The sequence below is a fragment of the Dipodomys spectabilis genome, unplaced genomic scaffold (assembly GCF_019054845.1).
Source record: "Dipodomys spectabilis isolate Male_0828 unplaced genomic scaffold, ASM1905484v1 ptg000126l, whole genome shotgun sequence".
Lineage (NCBI taxonomy): Eukaryota > Metazoa > Chordata > Mammalia > Rodentia > Heteromyidae > Dipodomys > Dipodomys spectabilis.
In genome coordinates, this window is record NW_024870803.1 from 2,409,137 (window position 1) to 2,421,507 (window position 12,371).

Consider the following 12,371-nt stretch of genomic DNA (forward strand, 5'->3'; position numbering starts at 1 on the left):
CAAAAGTCTACTTTTTGAAATGATCAAAGCAGACTCAAACTCTTACTCAAATGAAGAAAATCAAGAACTAGATGAGAAAGTTTGCACAATGGATAAGAAATTCCACCAGAATAATCAGGTTCAGAAATATATATATATAATGTATATTATATACATTTATACAAATGTTGGAAATTAAAAGTCAATAAACCAAATAAAAGTTCCCAGTAGACTGCATTTCCAATAGGCACAATCATGCAGAAGAAATAACAGCATGGACTGAAGATAAAATTAGGCAAATTATATTCAGACAGACATAAAGAAGAAAATAGTAAAAGCAAACAAACAAACAAAAAACCATGACTACAGCTTTTCAGAATGGTGGAACATGATCAAAAGACCAGACCGCAGAAGCTTGGAATAGAAATAGTGGATGAAACAAAAACTACTGGCATAGAAAAGGTATTCAAGGAAACTATAGCAGAAAACGTCTCAAATCTTCAAATCTAGGGAAAGACATAGATAGAAAATGTATTCAAGGAAATTATAGAAGAAACTTCCAAAATCTAGGGAAAGATACAGGAGGCTACAAAATACCATATAGATATGGACATGAAAGCACATGTCCAAGTCATATTATAGTCAAAATGTTCAGATACAGAACGAACAATGGATATAGAAAACTGTTAAAGACAAATGCCAACTTATAAAGGCAAATCTGTCAGCATCATATCAAACTTCTTGGCAAAACTCTAAAACCCAGGAAATAATTGCCACCCAAAAGTAACTACAGCCAGCAAAGTAATCCTTCAAAAATGACGAGGAACCGAAGATCTTCCAGGTGAGCATGAACTATAGTGATTTATGTCTCCTATGCCAGAATTGCAGAAGATAATTTAAAAAAATACTAAAAAGAGACAAGGAAGAAAGAGAGTCATGAACACACAAGACAGAAAGTGATAGGGGAAAAATGAGAAGAAAAGAAAATCAAACCTAGAACTGTGTAAAATCAGTAAACCTAAAAAGAATAATCAAACAATACTCAAATCAAGCAGGAAAAGCAAATCCTCAACATATTTAAACTCCTAAATTTTGTATTTATTGAAGTCAAACTGAACAGCTAGTGTAAAATGTTCAATGAAAGACAAATAAAGATAATCTAGCTTACTTTGAAAGCCAGAAATGCTATCATCCTGTAATCTTGCAACTGGAATATTATGTTTTAAAAAATCACCAGCATCTCTAGGTACCATGTTTTATGTCCATCCCATTTTAAAAGCTACTTTTTTAAAGAATTATGCACAATTATTATTTCAAAACTCCTTTCTGTTCCATAATCATGTTTGTCTTTAAAGTAGACAAATCTGGCAGAATTGAGGAATTAAAGAAAGAAAAATACCTAGACACTGGAAAGTCCCTTTTCCCTGTGATTTCTTATGTAGCTGTAATGACTGAACCAGGACCTGTTTTGTTTTCCCAGAGGAAGTTCTTTCCCAACTATCCTCCTTTCCTACTGCTCATCCCCAGTACAGACAGCTATCATATCAGCTGAAGCCCAAATTGTGTCTAGCTATCCCTCTCCACAAATGTTTTGAACATGTTTGTTCAGAGAGAAAAACCAACAGCCCTGTCAAATTTTAGAGGAATGGGTAACAGAAGACCACATTCAGAAAGACGCCTGGCGAGCTCAGGTTCTAAGAGATGGGTGCTGGTCAGGGAAAGGAGCTAATGGCCACCTCCATGGACACCCGTCTCTTCAGATATCCTAGATAACCACCTATTACTCACAGCAAAATAGTGCCTGTCATCTATAGCTTATTCAATGTGAGGGGAAGGAAGAGCATCAGGGGGAAAGAAACCAAGTATCGGACAGGTTGTGCCCTCTCTCTCTTATTCCTCCCAGTCCAACCAAGTAAATAATTATAAAAAGTTATTGCAATTTAATTAATAATTATTATGTGGCTGTTAATCACTCAAATATATTGAAGATAATACTTTTAAAATAGTGCCTGTTGATATTCTATATTGGAAGATGATTTAACATTTTCTGTGAGGTATGTGGGTGTAGGAACTGTGCCATTATAAGTCTTAATAATTAGGATGTTACTCAGAAAGTATCAGCTTGTGTTACGATGTGTAACTTTTGTTATAGGATATTATGTTAGGACTATAAGTTCAGAAAAAGTGATATCATGTTGCATTTCTTGCAAAATAAAAGATAATTACATGATTTCTTTATTATATACAGATTAGACTCTTCTTAGGAGATATTAATAAAAACTTTAAAATAACCAAATAGCTTAGTGTCATTTGAAATAAAGCATTTATGAAAAAAGTGCTTGTTTAAAAAGTTGAATGGGATCATTCACAAATTATGTTTTTAAACATCACAAAGACAATTCTTCCCAAAGGCCTTACAGATGACAACATTTACGAAGTCCATGGCCAGCTGTGAGCAGACCCCAAGGTTTCTACTCACTGTAAGGATTTGAATCAGGTAGGTTAAGATTATGGATTTTTTTAAACTAAAAGTCAAATTAAAAAAGTGAAAGATCAAAAGGCAAAGATTAAGTTTTAAGCACTTCTAATTGTCAGTTACCTAAAGAAAATTTGATTTTATCTTTGATGAATATTTTTCAATTTCATTTACAAATATATCTAATATTGCAAATACATCCTCTTAGGCATAATTATTCTGAAGTGACTATTTAAAACACATCACCTTGGTCTGAATGGTTTTTAAGTAGCGTGAAGCTTGATGTCATGGTTTTTGGCATGGATGCTGCCACAGATATGTTTGTTTAATGCCAGTGTATTTCTTCCAGAGCCTCTTGCTCATGTCTGCAGAGCTTCTGGAACCCTGAGTCCCTGCACTATGTGACATTCGTGACATATTAATGACTTTTGCTAGTGTAAGTAGTTTTATATTTTTTGTGCCAGTCCTGGGGCTTGAACTCAGGGCCTGGGCACTGTCCCTGAGCTTTATTTGCTCAAGGCTAGCACTCTAGTACTTGAGCCAAAGCTCAAGTGTTTTTGTTTTGCTGATTGTTAGAGAGACTCTCAAGGACTTTCTTGCCAACGCTGGCTTCAAATCTCGATCCTCAGATCTAAGCCTACTGATAAGCTGGAATTTCAGGCATGAGCCACTGGCACCTGGTTTGCATGACTAGTTTAAATATGCATGAAGATGGCTTCAGAAAAATCAGAACAGAACAGTTTTCCTCTAGGGCCATTGTGAATCCGTAAGCCAGCCATGGTTGTATCCCTTGCACACTGCAGGTATTCCTCTGCCAGGGGAAAACAATGAGAGTAAAATTAATTTCTACTCTTCCTGTTCATAATGCTGACTTATGTGTATGGCTACCAAGGAAAACTAACTTAGGAAAATTAACAAACTGAAATTACTGCCCACACTTTCATCTGAGGCTATGTAATCCAGAAGAAATTGAATATGAGGCACAATTGCAAACCACATATGTCACATAATTTTCCCACTGTAAGGAGGAAAAAAAATCCAGGTGAAATTAATACCAACATGTGTTTTATTTTACTTAACACATTCAAAATGCAGCCAGGTCAGCATGTTATGAATATTCACACTTATTATATTTTGTGTGCATATCAGCACTGGGGCCTGATCTCAGAACCTCACAATTTTGTTTGCCTTTTTACCACTTGTGTCACAACTCCACTTCTGGATTTTTGATGGTTAATTGGAGGTAAGAATCTATGGACTTTCCTACCCAGGTTGTCATCAAACCACAATCCTCAGGTTCAGCCTCTTGAGTACCTAGGGTTACAGACATGAACAGCAGCTTCTCATAATATTAAAATCATTTACCTTCTTTCGTGTGAAGTCTTTAATGTCTGATACTGTTTTGTAGTTGGGACTAGCTCTTTGTGGATATTAGCTATTGCACTGGAGGGTCAAGTCTAGCAGTATCAAATGACTCTAAAGGCTTTGGTTCATTCATTGAGCAGTTACTGATCCCTTGCTGTATATAGGGCCCTGTGCAGTGTGTCAGAGTATGTACACTGGGGTGCTTGCCCTTGGTTAGGGAGGTGGATGGGCAGCCATGTGACATTTCAGTCCTGGCTCCTCGCAAGTCAACACACTGGAAGGTGTAGGATGGATGTACGAGGTTCCCAGCCCAGCCCAGTGCCAGCAGTGGGGGCTGTGCTCCCACAAAGCTGCCTCCGGGCACAGACAGTCAGACAGACAGGAATGAGAATATCCAGATTTGTGCATCCTGGCAGCACTGGTGTGAGACAGATTGGGATCCATTGTTGAAAATAACACGTGCACGTATGATATGTCAGTGGAGGGTCCCACTTCCTGGGGGGTCTTTCTCTGTGCTCTTTCCTGTAAGCCCCTCTTGCAACGGGAGGTCACTTCTCCAAATGTGCTCAGTGTCCCATGACTCAGTGCCCCATGTGCTCTTCCTCAACAGCTAAAGATAAAGACTTTACTATTCTAGCTTTCCAGATTCTGAATTCCACCTAGATAAATTGGAAATGTTGTAAAAACAAATGCCTGATTTGACTACGGGGGAAAAACATTAAGTACATTTCTCCTGGGAGTGTAATGATTGGTTTTGTTGTGCTATGGGGAAGAACTGACTTGCGAGCACTGTCTGAGTAGTGTGGCCTTTCTTAGAGGTGCAGGCATGTCCCTACTGGGGCTACCACTAGGGCACATGGGCCTGAGCAAGAGAGTGAGGCCCAGAGATGAGGGGATAATGAACCCTCAGTTGGAGGGTTCGGTCATCAGAAGGACTTCAGGAGCATTCATAGAATAGCCCAGGCGATTCTTCAGAGGGCTAGCGCAGCTGGGGGATGCAGGGCTTCCCAGGAAATACTCCCTGGAGCACCTCAGTTAGGTACTGGACAGGATGGTGGGACACCCTGGCTCACAGACAGCTGTGTGGAGCTGTTAGGCTTTCCAGAAATGTCAGGGCCTTCAGCATTTGTAGGAAACCTCCAAATGGAGTTCTGGGGTGTCCAATGCATGGGGAAGAGAATAGGCTCTAATCTCCTCCCATGGCCCAGTTCCTGAGGGGAGGATGTGGCACCAGCAGGGGTGGAGTGGCTCTGCTCCTCACAGTTCTTCCTGGGGTAGGAAGCCAATACTTGAGCCCCCCCCCCCCCAACCCCATGTTTCTTTCCCTACCTGTCACGCCATCCTCCACAGGGAGGTGAAGTCATTATCTGACAGGTAAGCCTGGCTCGGTTTCTACCTCCTGCTTATGGCAGCAAGCCTGCAGAGTTTGTTCTCCCAGGTTATACATTTCTAGGGCAGGGTCCCCAGGGGTGCTGCCCAGCCTCCACACTGTCAGCCTGGCCCAGCAACTCAAGCAAGGCCCCGGGCTGTTATCAGCGACTTGGCCTCTAAACACAGCCTCTGAGCTCCCTTCACTTCTGTCATTGCTGATCTTTTTTTCTCTTTCTAATACACAACATGATTTATTTATTAAGGTTATTGTTTATTTCTTGTCCCCTCTAGTTAGATGTCAGGTCTAGGTGAACATTTCTCAATGTCTATGTCATTCACTGGGGCCTGAGACTGAGTTGGAATGCACCGTTGAGAGGAGGAATGCACAATTTATTAGGAATTTCTGATCAGGAGGAAGGGCTAAATATTAAACTCCCAGAGATCCAAACTTTGAATAGAAAATATATTTAAGACTCAGCTATGGAGCCGGGTGCCAGTGGCTCACGCCTGTAATCCTAGCTACTCAGGAGGCTGAGATGTGAGGATAACGGTTCAAAGCCAGCCTGGGTAGGAAAGTCCATGAGACTCTTATGTCCAATAAACCACTAGAAAACTGGAAGTGGCATTATGGCTCAAGTGGAGAGCGCTTGTCTTGAGCTGAAGAGCTCAGGGACAGTGCCCAGGCCCAGAGTTCAAACCCCATGACTGACAAAAAAAAAGACAATAATAAGAAAAACAATAAGAAAACTAACCACAAATGGAGGCATTTAATAGTCGGATTACAAGAATTTGTTGAAATAAAGTGCTTACTGTTCTCTAGGACGGCGAAAGGAAAGATGCTACAGGAGGCCTCTCAGGGAGGGGCAGGTTCACAAATGAGGAGGAGGCACTTGGCTGCGAGGGAGGGTGAGCAGGCTGACGAGGGGTGGGAGACTGCCCTGTCCAGCCGTTATCCTACCTGCGGGCCACAGGTAGCACAGCCTCCATTGCAATACATTTACAAAGTCTCAGCTTACCCTCAGGGGTTCTGAGGAACTACAATACACAAAAATAATCACAAAACATGCTTCTGAGTTCTGTAAAACACTGGATAAATCAGAATATGGCTCTTACTGTACAAGCTCTGCCCAGCAACAATTAAAGCACTGTTTCTATCATCTAGTATAGCAAGACAGATTTGATTGCATCTCAGAGATCACTCTACAGTCCTTTGTTCTTCAATTATAATTGATAGACCCTGTCTTATACCATGTTGTTAAGAGAATCTGTTTTTTTTTTAACTAGATGAAATGTTATTGGGACCTTAGATCTTCAGATAAAACTAAATCTGAAAATATTAACAAGATCATGGAATTTAGTACCCATTCTCATTTCTTTTGAAGTGGAACATTTTGTTTTCCACTTATGCAAGGCCAGGTTCCTGCATTCCCTTATTTATCTACAAATAGATTCATGAGTGAGAAGATGTGTATCTCGTTTGAATGTTCACTTCAGAACAGAACAGGAGTCTGTAAGTTTCTATCATTGCTGTTTGCTGAACCTAACATTTTCTTTTTAAATGACCACTCTACATAATTAATACTATAAGCCTTATAAAAATGAAATCTCATAGCAATAATAAACTTGCATTGCGGCTATCCATGTTAGTCTGAAGCTCCATGCCACGTCTGGTGTGTGGGATTCTGCAGGACTTGGGGAGGGGTCAGGCGCTCCACCATTACCACCACCGAATCTCACATGAGTGGGCCGTGGCGGTCCTGCCCCCGCGGTGTTAAAAGAAAGGCTGGCTGGCTGGGCTGAAAATTTCCACCACTTGGGTTCTCACAGACATAGCACTTAGTTGGAAAGTTTTAGAGAGGAGCCACACAGGGAAACAAACAAAATGTTTTCCTAAAGACTGTGGGAATATCTAAGTCATTTTTGAGACCTATTGTCTTTATTATTGAAATCACAAAATGTAATGTCACATATTCAATGTGATGCTGAATTTCACATTATAACAGAAGAAACTGCACTGGTGGCCCCAGAAAGGATCCCAATAAAAGAACTAAGAACTGACAGGGCATTGGAGAGCGATGGAACTTCAATGGTGATAGGGTCTCCAAAAGAGAGAAGAAGGCACAGAGAAGACATTATGGCTGACATTCCTCCAATGGGATGGGAATTTTAACCCCAACACCCTGCAGCCCCACAAACCTCAAACACAGAAGCATGATGAGGCAGCAACGCTCACAGGGCACTTAAACTAAGAAGAAGAAGACACAACAACCAGACATCCCTAGTTTTAAGCAATCTTTGAAGCAGCCAGAAAGTATAGGACATACTTAATAGAAAGCTAGATAACTTTAACTCATAAAATATTTTTCAAAACTGAGTATAAAATAAAGACTATTCCAGAGAGACTTACAACCAGCAATCCTGTATTTTCAAGAAACATAAAAGGAAGTTGTCAAGAAAATGATACCAAGCCAGGCGCTATTGGCTTACACCTGTAATCCTAGCTACTCAGGAGGCTGAGATCTGAGGATCACAATTCAAAGCCAACCCAGGCAGGAAAGTCCGTGAGACTCTTATCTCCAATAAACCACTAGAAAATCAGAAGTGGCGCTGTGGCTCAAGCAGTAGAGCGCTTGCCTTGAACTGAAGAGCCCAGGGACAGCGCCCAAGCCCAGAGTTCAAGCCCCACAACCAACAAAAAAAAGAAAAAAGAAAAAAAGGAAATTGTTCCAGATATAACGTGGAGAAGCATCAGAAATGACGATCCTATGGGTTTTTACAAAAACAAAACCAAGCAGGTACCCATGTCATACGCATGTAATCCTAGCTATTCAGGAGACTGAGATCTGACAATTATGGTTCGAAGCCAGCCAGGGAAGGAAAGTCCATGAGACTCTAATCTCCAATTAACTGTCCCTAAAAGCCAATTCAGAATTAGAGCTGTGGCTCAAGTGATAGAGTGCTAATCCTGAGTTGAAGAGCTCAGGGACATCACATAGCACTGAGTTCAAGCCCTGGTACCAACACAATAAAAGCCCAAACAAACAAAAATCACAGTTTTCTTGTATTTAAGTCTCAGAACTATCACTGTTTAAAGCAAAAATAACAACAATGCCTTTTGGGGTTTATAATGCATATATAAAAGCAGTAATACAATGATATAAAAGTTAGGAGTGAAAGGGCTAAACTATTTGTCTATGAGAGCATAACCTCATTTGAAGTTCTGTGATAAATTTAAAATATATATGATAAAGTTAATGTAACCACTAAAATACACTAGAAATTCAGAGCAATTAAAAAGATTAGAGGAAATGACAATAGCAATCATTTTAACAAAAAGGAAAAAAAACAAGAACAGATGATACAAATAAAGATATAGCAAGATAATACATTCAAAAACTGTATCAAAATATTACCAAAGTCAATCAAAAGACAGATGTCATGTTATATAAAACATAACGTAACATGATAAACCCTTCCTAAGAAACATGCTTGAAAAATAAAGAAACCAATAGGTAAAAAAGTAATGAGAGGGGAGAAAATAGAATATTGACATTACTCAAAAGAAAGCTGGCTAGATATTGGTCATACCTGTAATCCTAGCTACTAATGGACTGAGATCTGAGGATCACATTTCAGACTCAAAGTGAGCCCCAAACAAGCCAGGCAAGAAAGTTTGTGAGACTCTTATCTCTAATTAGCCAGAAGTAGAGTTATGGCTCAAGTTGTAGAGCACCAGCCTTGAGCAAAGAAAGCTCAGTAACAGTGCTGAGGCCTTGAGTTTAAGCTGGGAAGACTATCTTACTAACTCAACATAGATATTAGAGTATAAAAATGTACCAGGGGGGATTGCTTTTATATTGGTATTTATTGATTATATTGATATTTATAACAATCCAAAATAAGTATGGACCCAATGATGGCTTCAAAATGTATGATAGAACTTGAGATTGAATTAAAAGGATTCATAACTCTAATGTGAGACTCCAGTGCTATTCTCCAAATACCTGGCATGACAAGTAGACAAAACAATCAGGAAAGGTAGAGAAAATATGAACAACAGGATCAATCAACTGGTCTAAAATGTCCTGTCAGCACACTGACTGATGACACCGATGAACTCTATGTCCACAGCAGCAACACATCCACTCTGTAAAGTACACATAAGAATTTTTCAAAAACAGACCATGTTCTCAACCATAAAACATGTCTCCAAAGATTTAAAAGGATTCAAGTTAAACACATGTGTGCCATCTAACCACATGAAATTAAGTTAACAATAACTCGAGGATATCTCAAGTATTTGGAGACTGTATGTGTCAAAGACCAAAAACCTTTTGAGTATACTCAGTGAAAAAATATATATGTAAATCTGTGGGGTGCCACTAAAGCAGCCATCAGGAGGCTGTGAGCACCTGGAATCCCTATGGAAAAAGAAGACAATCCCAATCCAGGGACTCAGCTTTAACCCCAGCTTTAATCCCATAACAGGGGTTAAAATTTTAAAAAGACACAAGCTATTAAAGAATAATAAAAAAGAATCCTTAATATCTTTAGATAGATAAATAGGTAGGTATGTAGGTAGATAGACAGACAGATAGACAGACAGACAGATAGATAGATAGGTATATAGAAAGATATGGTCATTTTATTCTTCAAATAAAGCCTCACATTGCCAATCCTATTGGAAAATAAAAGACCTGAAATAAAAATAGTTAAGAAACTGAGCAAGGTCTTATAGGAGAGTCAGGTTTTATAACTATGGTTGACTGCCTCAAAGCTAATCATCACAGCCTAAGCAAACGTACAAAGAAATATTTCCATTACAAAATAGCTTTAATTCTATACATCCATTAAGTTTAAATATATATGGGTATATACACTTGCCAAAACTTATATATAAAATGCATATTGTAGCTGATACACTTTTATATATCATGTTCTATATGTGTATATGCAAATTAGAAAACTACAATAGATGCTCTGTGACTTTAAAATCCTTTCATGTGTTAATTTGGGAAAGTTAAGAGTAACTAAGGATTAAATTACAATAAGAGAATTTTTTGGTAAGTTATAATTCAAGATCAGTGAACTCTGAAGCAGACTGATATGGTTATTATTTTTTTAAGCATGAGTTAATGATCCATTTGGAACGATTAACCAACTATTACGCAAGTCCAACTGAAAAGAGCAGCCACCGTGCATCCATGTGGACCTTATTTGAATCTTTGCTCTGCTCTTATTAGCTGGGGAGAATTATTTAACCATTCTGAGCTTCACTTGTATCTTCTGCAAGAATGGGGGTGGAGGAGGGAAATGCTACCTCAAATAGAATGTGTGGGGTTAAGGCTAATGCATTTAATATGCCTCACCCAGTGGCAGGTAGAGAGTAAGAAGGACAGTATGTTAACAAGCTTAACCTACTTCTGGTTGCTCACCATAAAAGAAATTCTGAGAAGAAGTTCGGTAGAGTGAGGATATTTAACACAGAAAATGAAAAGAGAGAAATAAAGACAGGAAAAAAATTAATTGAAACATTATCCATAAAGGGAAAAGAGTCGGGCTGGATATATTTACATCCAATTTTTTTTTTTTGGGTCCGGTCGTGGGGCCTGAACTCTGGGCCTGGGCGCTGTCCCTCAGCTCTTCAGTCCAAAGTTAGCGCTCTACCACTTGAGCCACAGCACCACTTTTGGCTTTTTTTCTTTTTGCTTATGTGTTGCTGAGGAATTGAACCCAGGGCATGCAAGGCAAGCACTCTACCACTGAGCCACCTTCCCCTACGTCCACTATTTTTGTGTTTGTTTATCCTCTGCCTTCTTCTACTGTACTTTCCCAGATTTTTTCAGATCCTATGATTTCTGAATTCTTTCTTGTATCATAGGCAGATTCAATTTCCTGTTCCCTTCATCATTAATATTTGTAAACAAAAGGTTAAGGTCCCAGCTTACAGGAATTGTGCCCATAAAGAGAATTATCAAACAGGCTGTCTTGTATTCTTTCTCCCAGAAACCTGTTTTATTTGCATATTACCCAAGAAGAAATGATTATTCATTTCTACGCAAAAATTTGCTCTCCTGTACTTTTCTGGCAACATGGACATAGCCAGGAAATTTGGGAACACAGAAATATTTCTTGAATAATGATGTAAACAAGTTAATTAATGCCCATTGTCATTAGACTAACTTGTTGGAAAATGGACTGGTGAGAGTAAAGGAAATTGGGGAGCAATTGCCCCCCACTGGGCAAGGTGCTACATACTGCCAGACACACCTCGAGGGCCAGAAGGGTGCCAGAAAACTGCTAGACCTGGCGGTTTCCAAGAGAAGTCCTACATGTAGACATGAAAATCCTCACACTTTTAATGTCTTATGAAACAATTACTCCATCTCATCAAATGAATCTGAGGGCTAAACCCTGCTGTGGAAGATTCGAGCTTATTCAGTCATTATTAGGTAGGTTTGTGTAACATTTAGAGCTGACTGTAATAAAAAGCAGTTTCAGAGAGATGGGGGGAGAAGGGAGAAAGGAAGGAAGGAGGGAAGGGATGAAGGGAGGAGAAATATGAAGGAGGAAGAGGAAGAGGAAAAGGAGTGGATTTCTCTTCTATTCTTTGTCAATGAACAGAACTTGCCCCAACTATTCCACCAAACTATTTCTGCTAAATGTGAAGACATCTCTCTCGCAGAATAACTGACCAACAAATCCATCCTCTTGTTCAGTGACTGGCAATGGAATCAAATTACGCTCACTGTATTGTGGGCAATAGGAAGGCAGTTCAGAGATCACTGGTGCTCCCTTAACATTTTCTACCCTTTTACTTTTTCACATTTTAAAAGATCACTGAATTTGGTACAAATCTTCCTTCTTCACTTCCTTCTGTTTCTCACCCCATCCTTGTGCACAGGGCACCGGAAAGCTCTCTGAAGGCCAGCTAGAAGGAAGGCTTGCAAGATTGCGGATGAGTCTGTCTGAGAGGTCATCAGGAAAATTCTATAGAAAATCTTGTCTAGCTGTGGCGGCCAGCCAGCTGGACAGATTTCTATGCTTTATAGAGCATTGCTCCGCAGTCAACTAGACAGGCTGAGAGGGGAGATTAACCGAGATGACTTCTCAATGAGAAGTTCCTTACGTTCTCGCTTCCACATTAGTACTTACAATATTTTTATGTCATTCTGGAAAA

The 12,371-nt window shown here is 39.5% G+C and overlaps 1 protein-coding gene across 1 annotated transcript in view; it reads right to left on the minus strand.

Moving 5' to 3' along the window:
* Pacrg (parkin coregulated) overlaps positions 1–12,371 on the minus strand; it is a 372,815-nt gene that overhangs the window by 205,010 nt on the left and 155,434 nt on the right. The window lies entirely within an intron of this gene.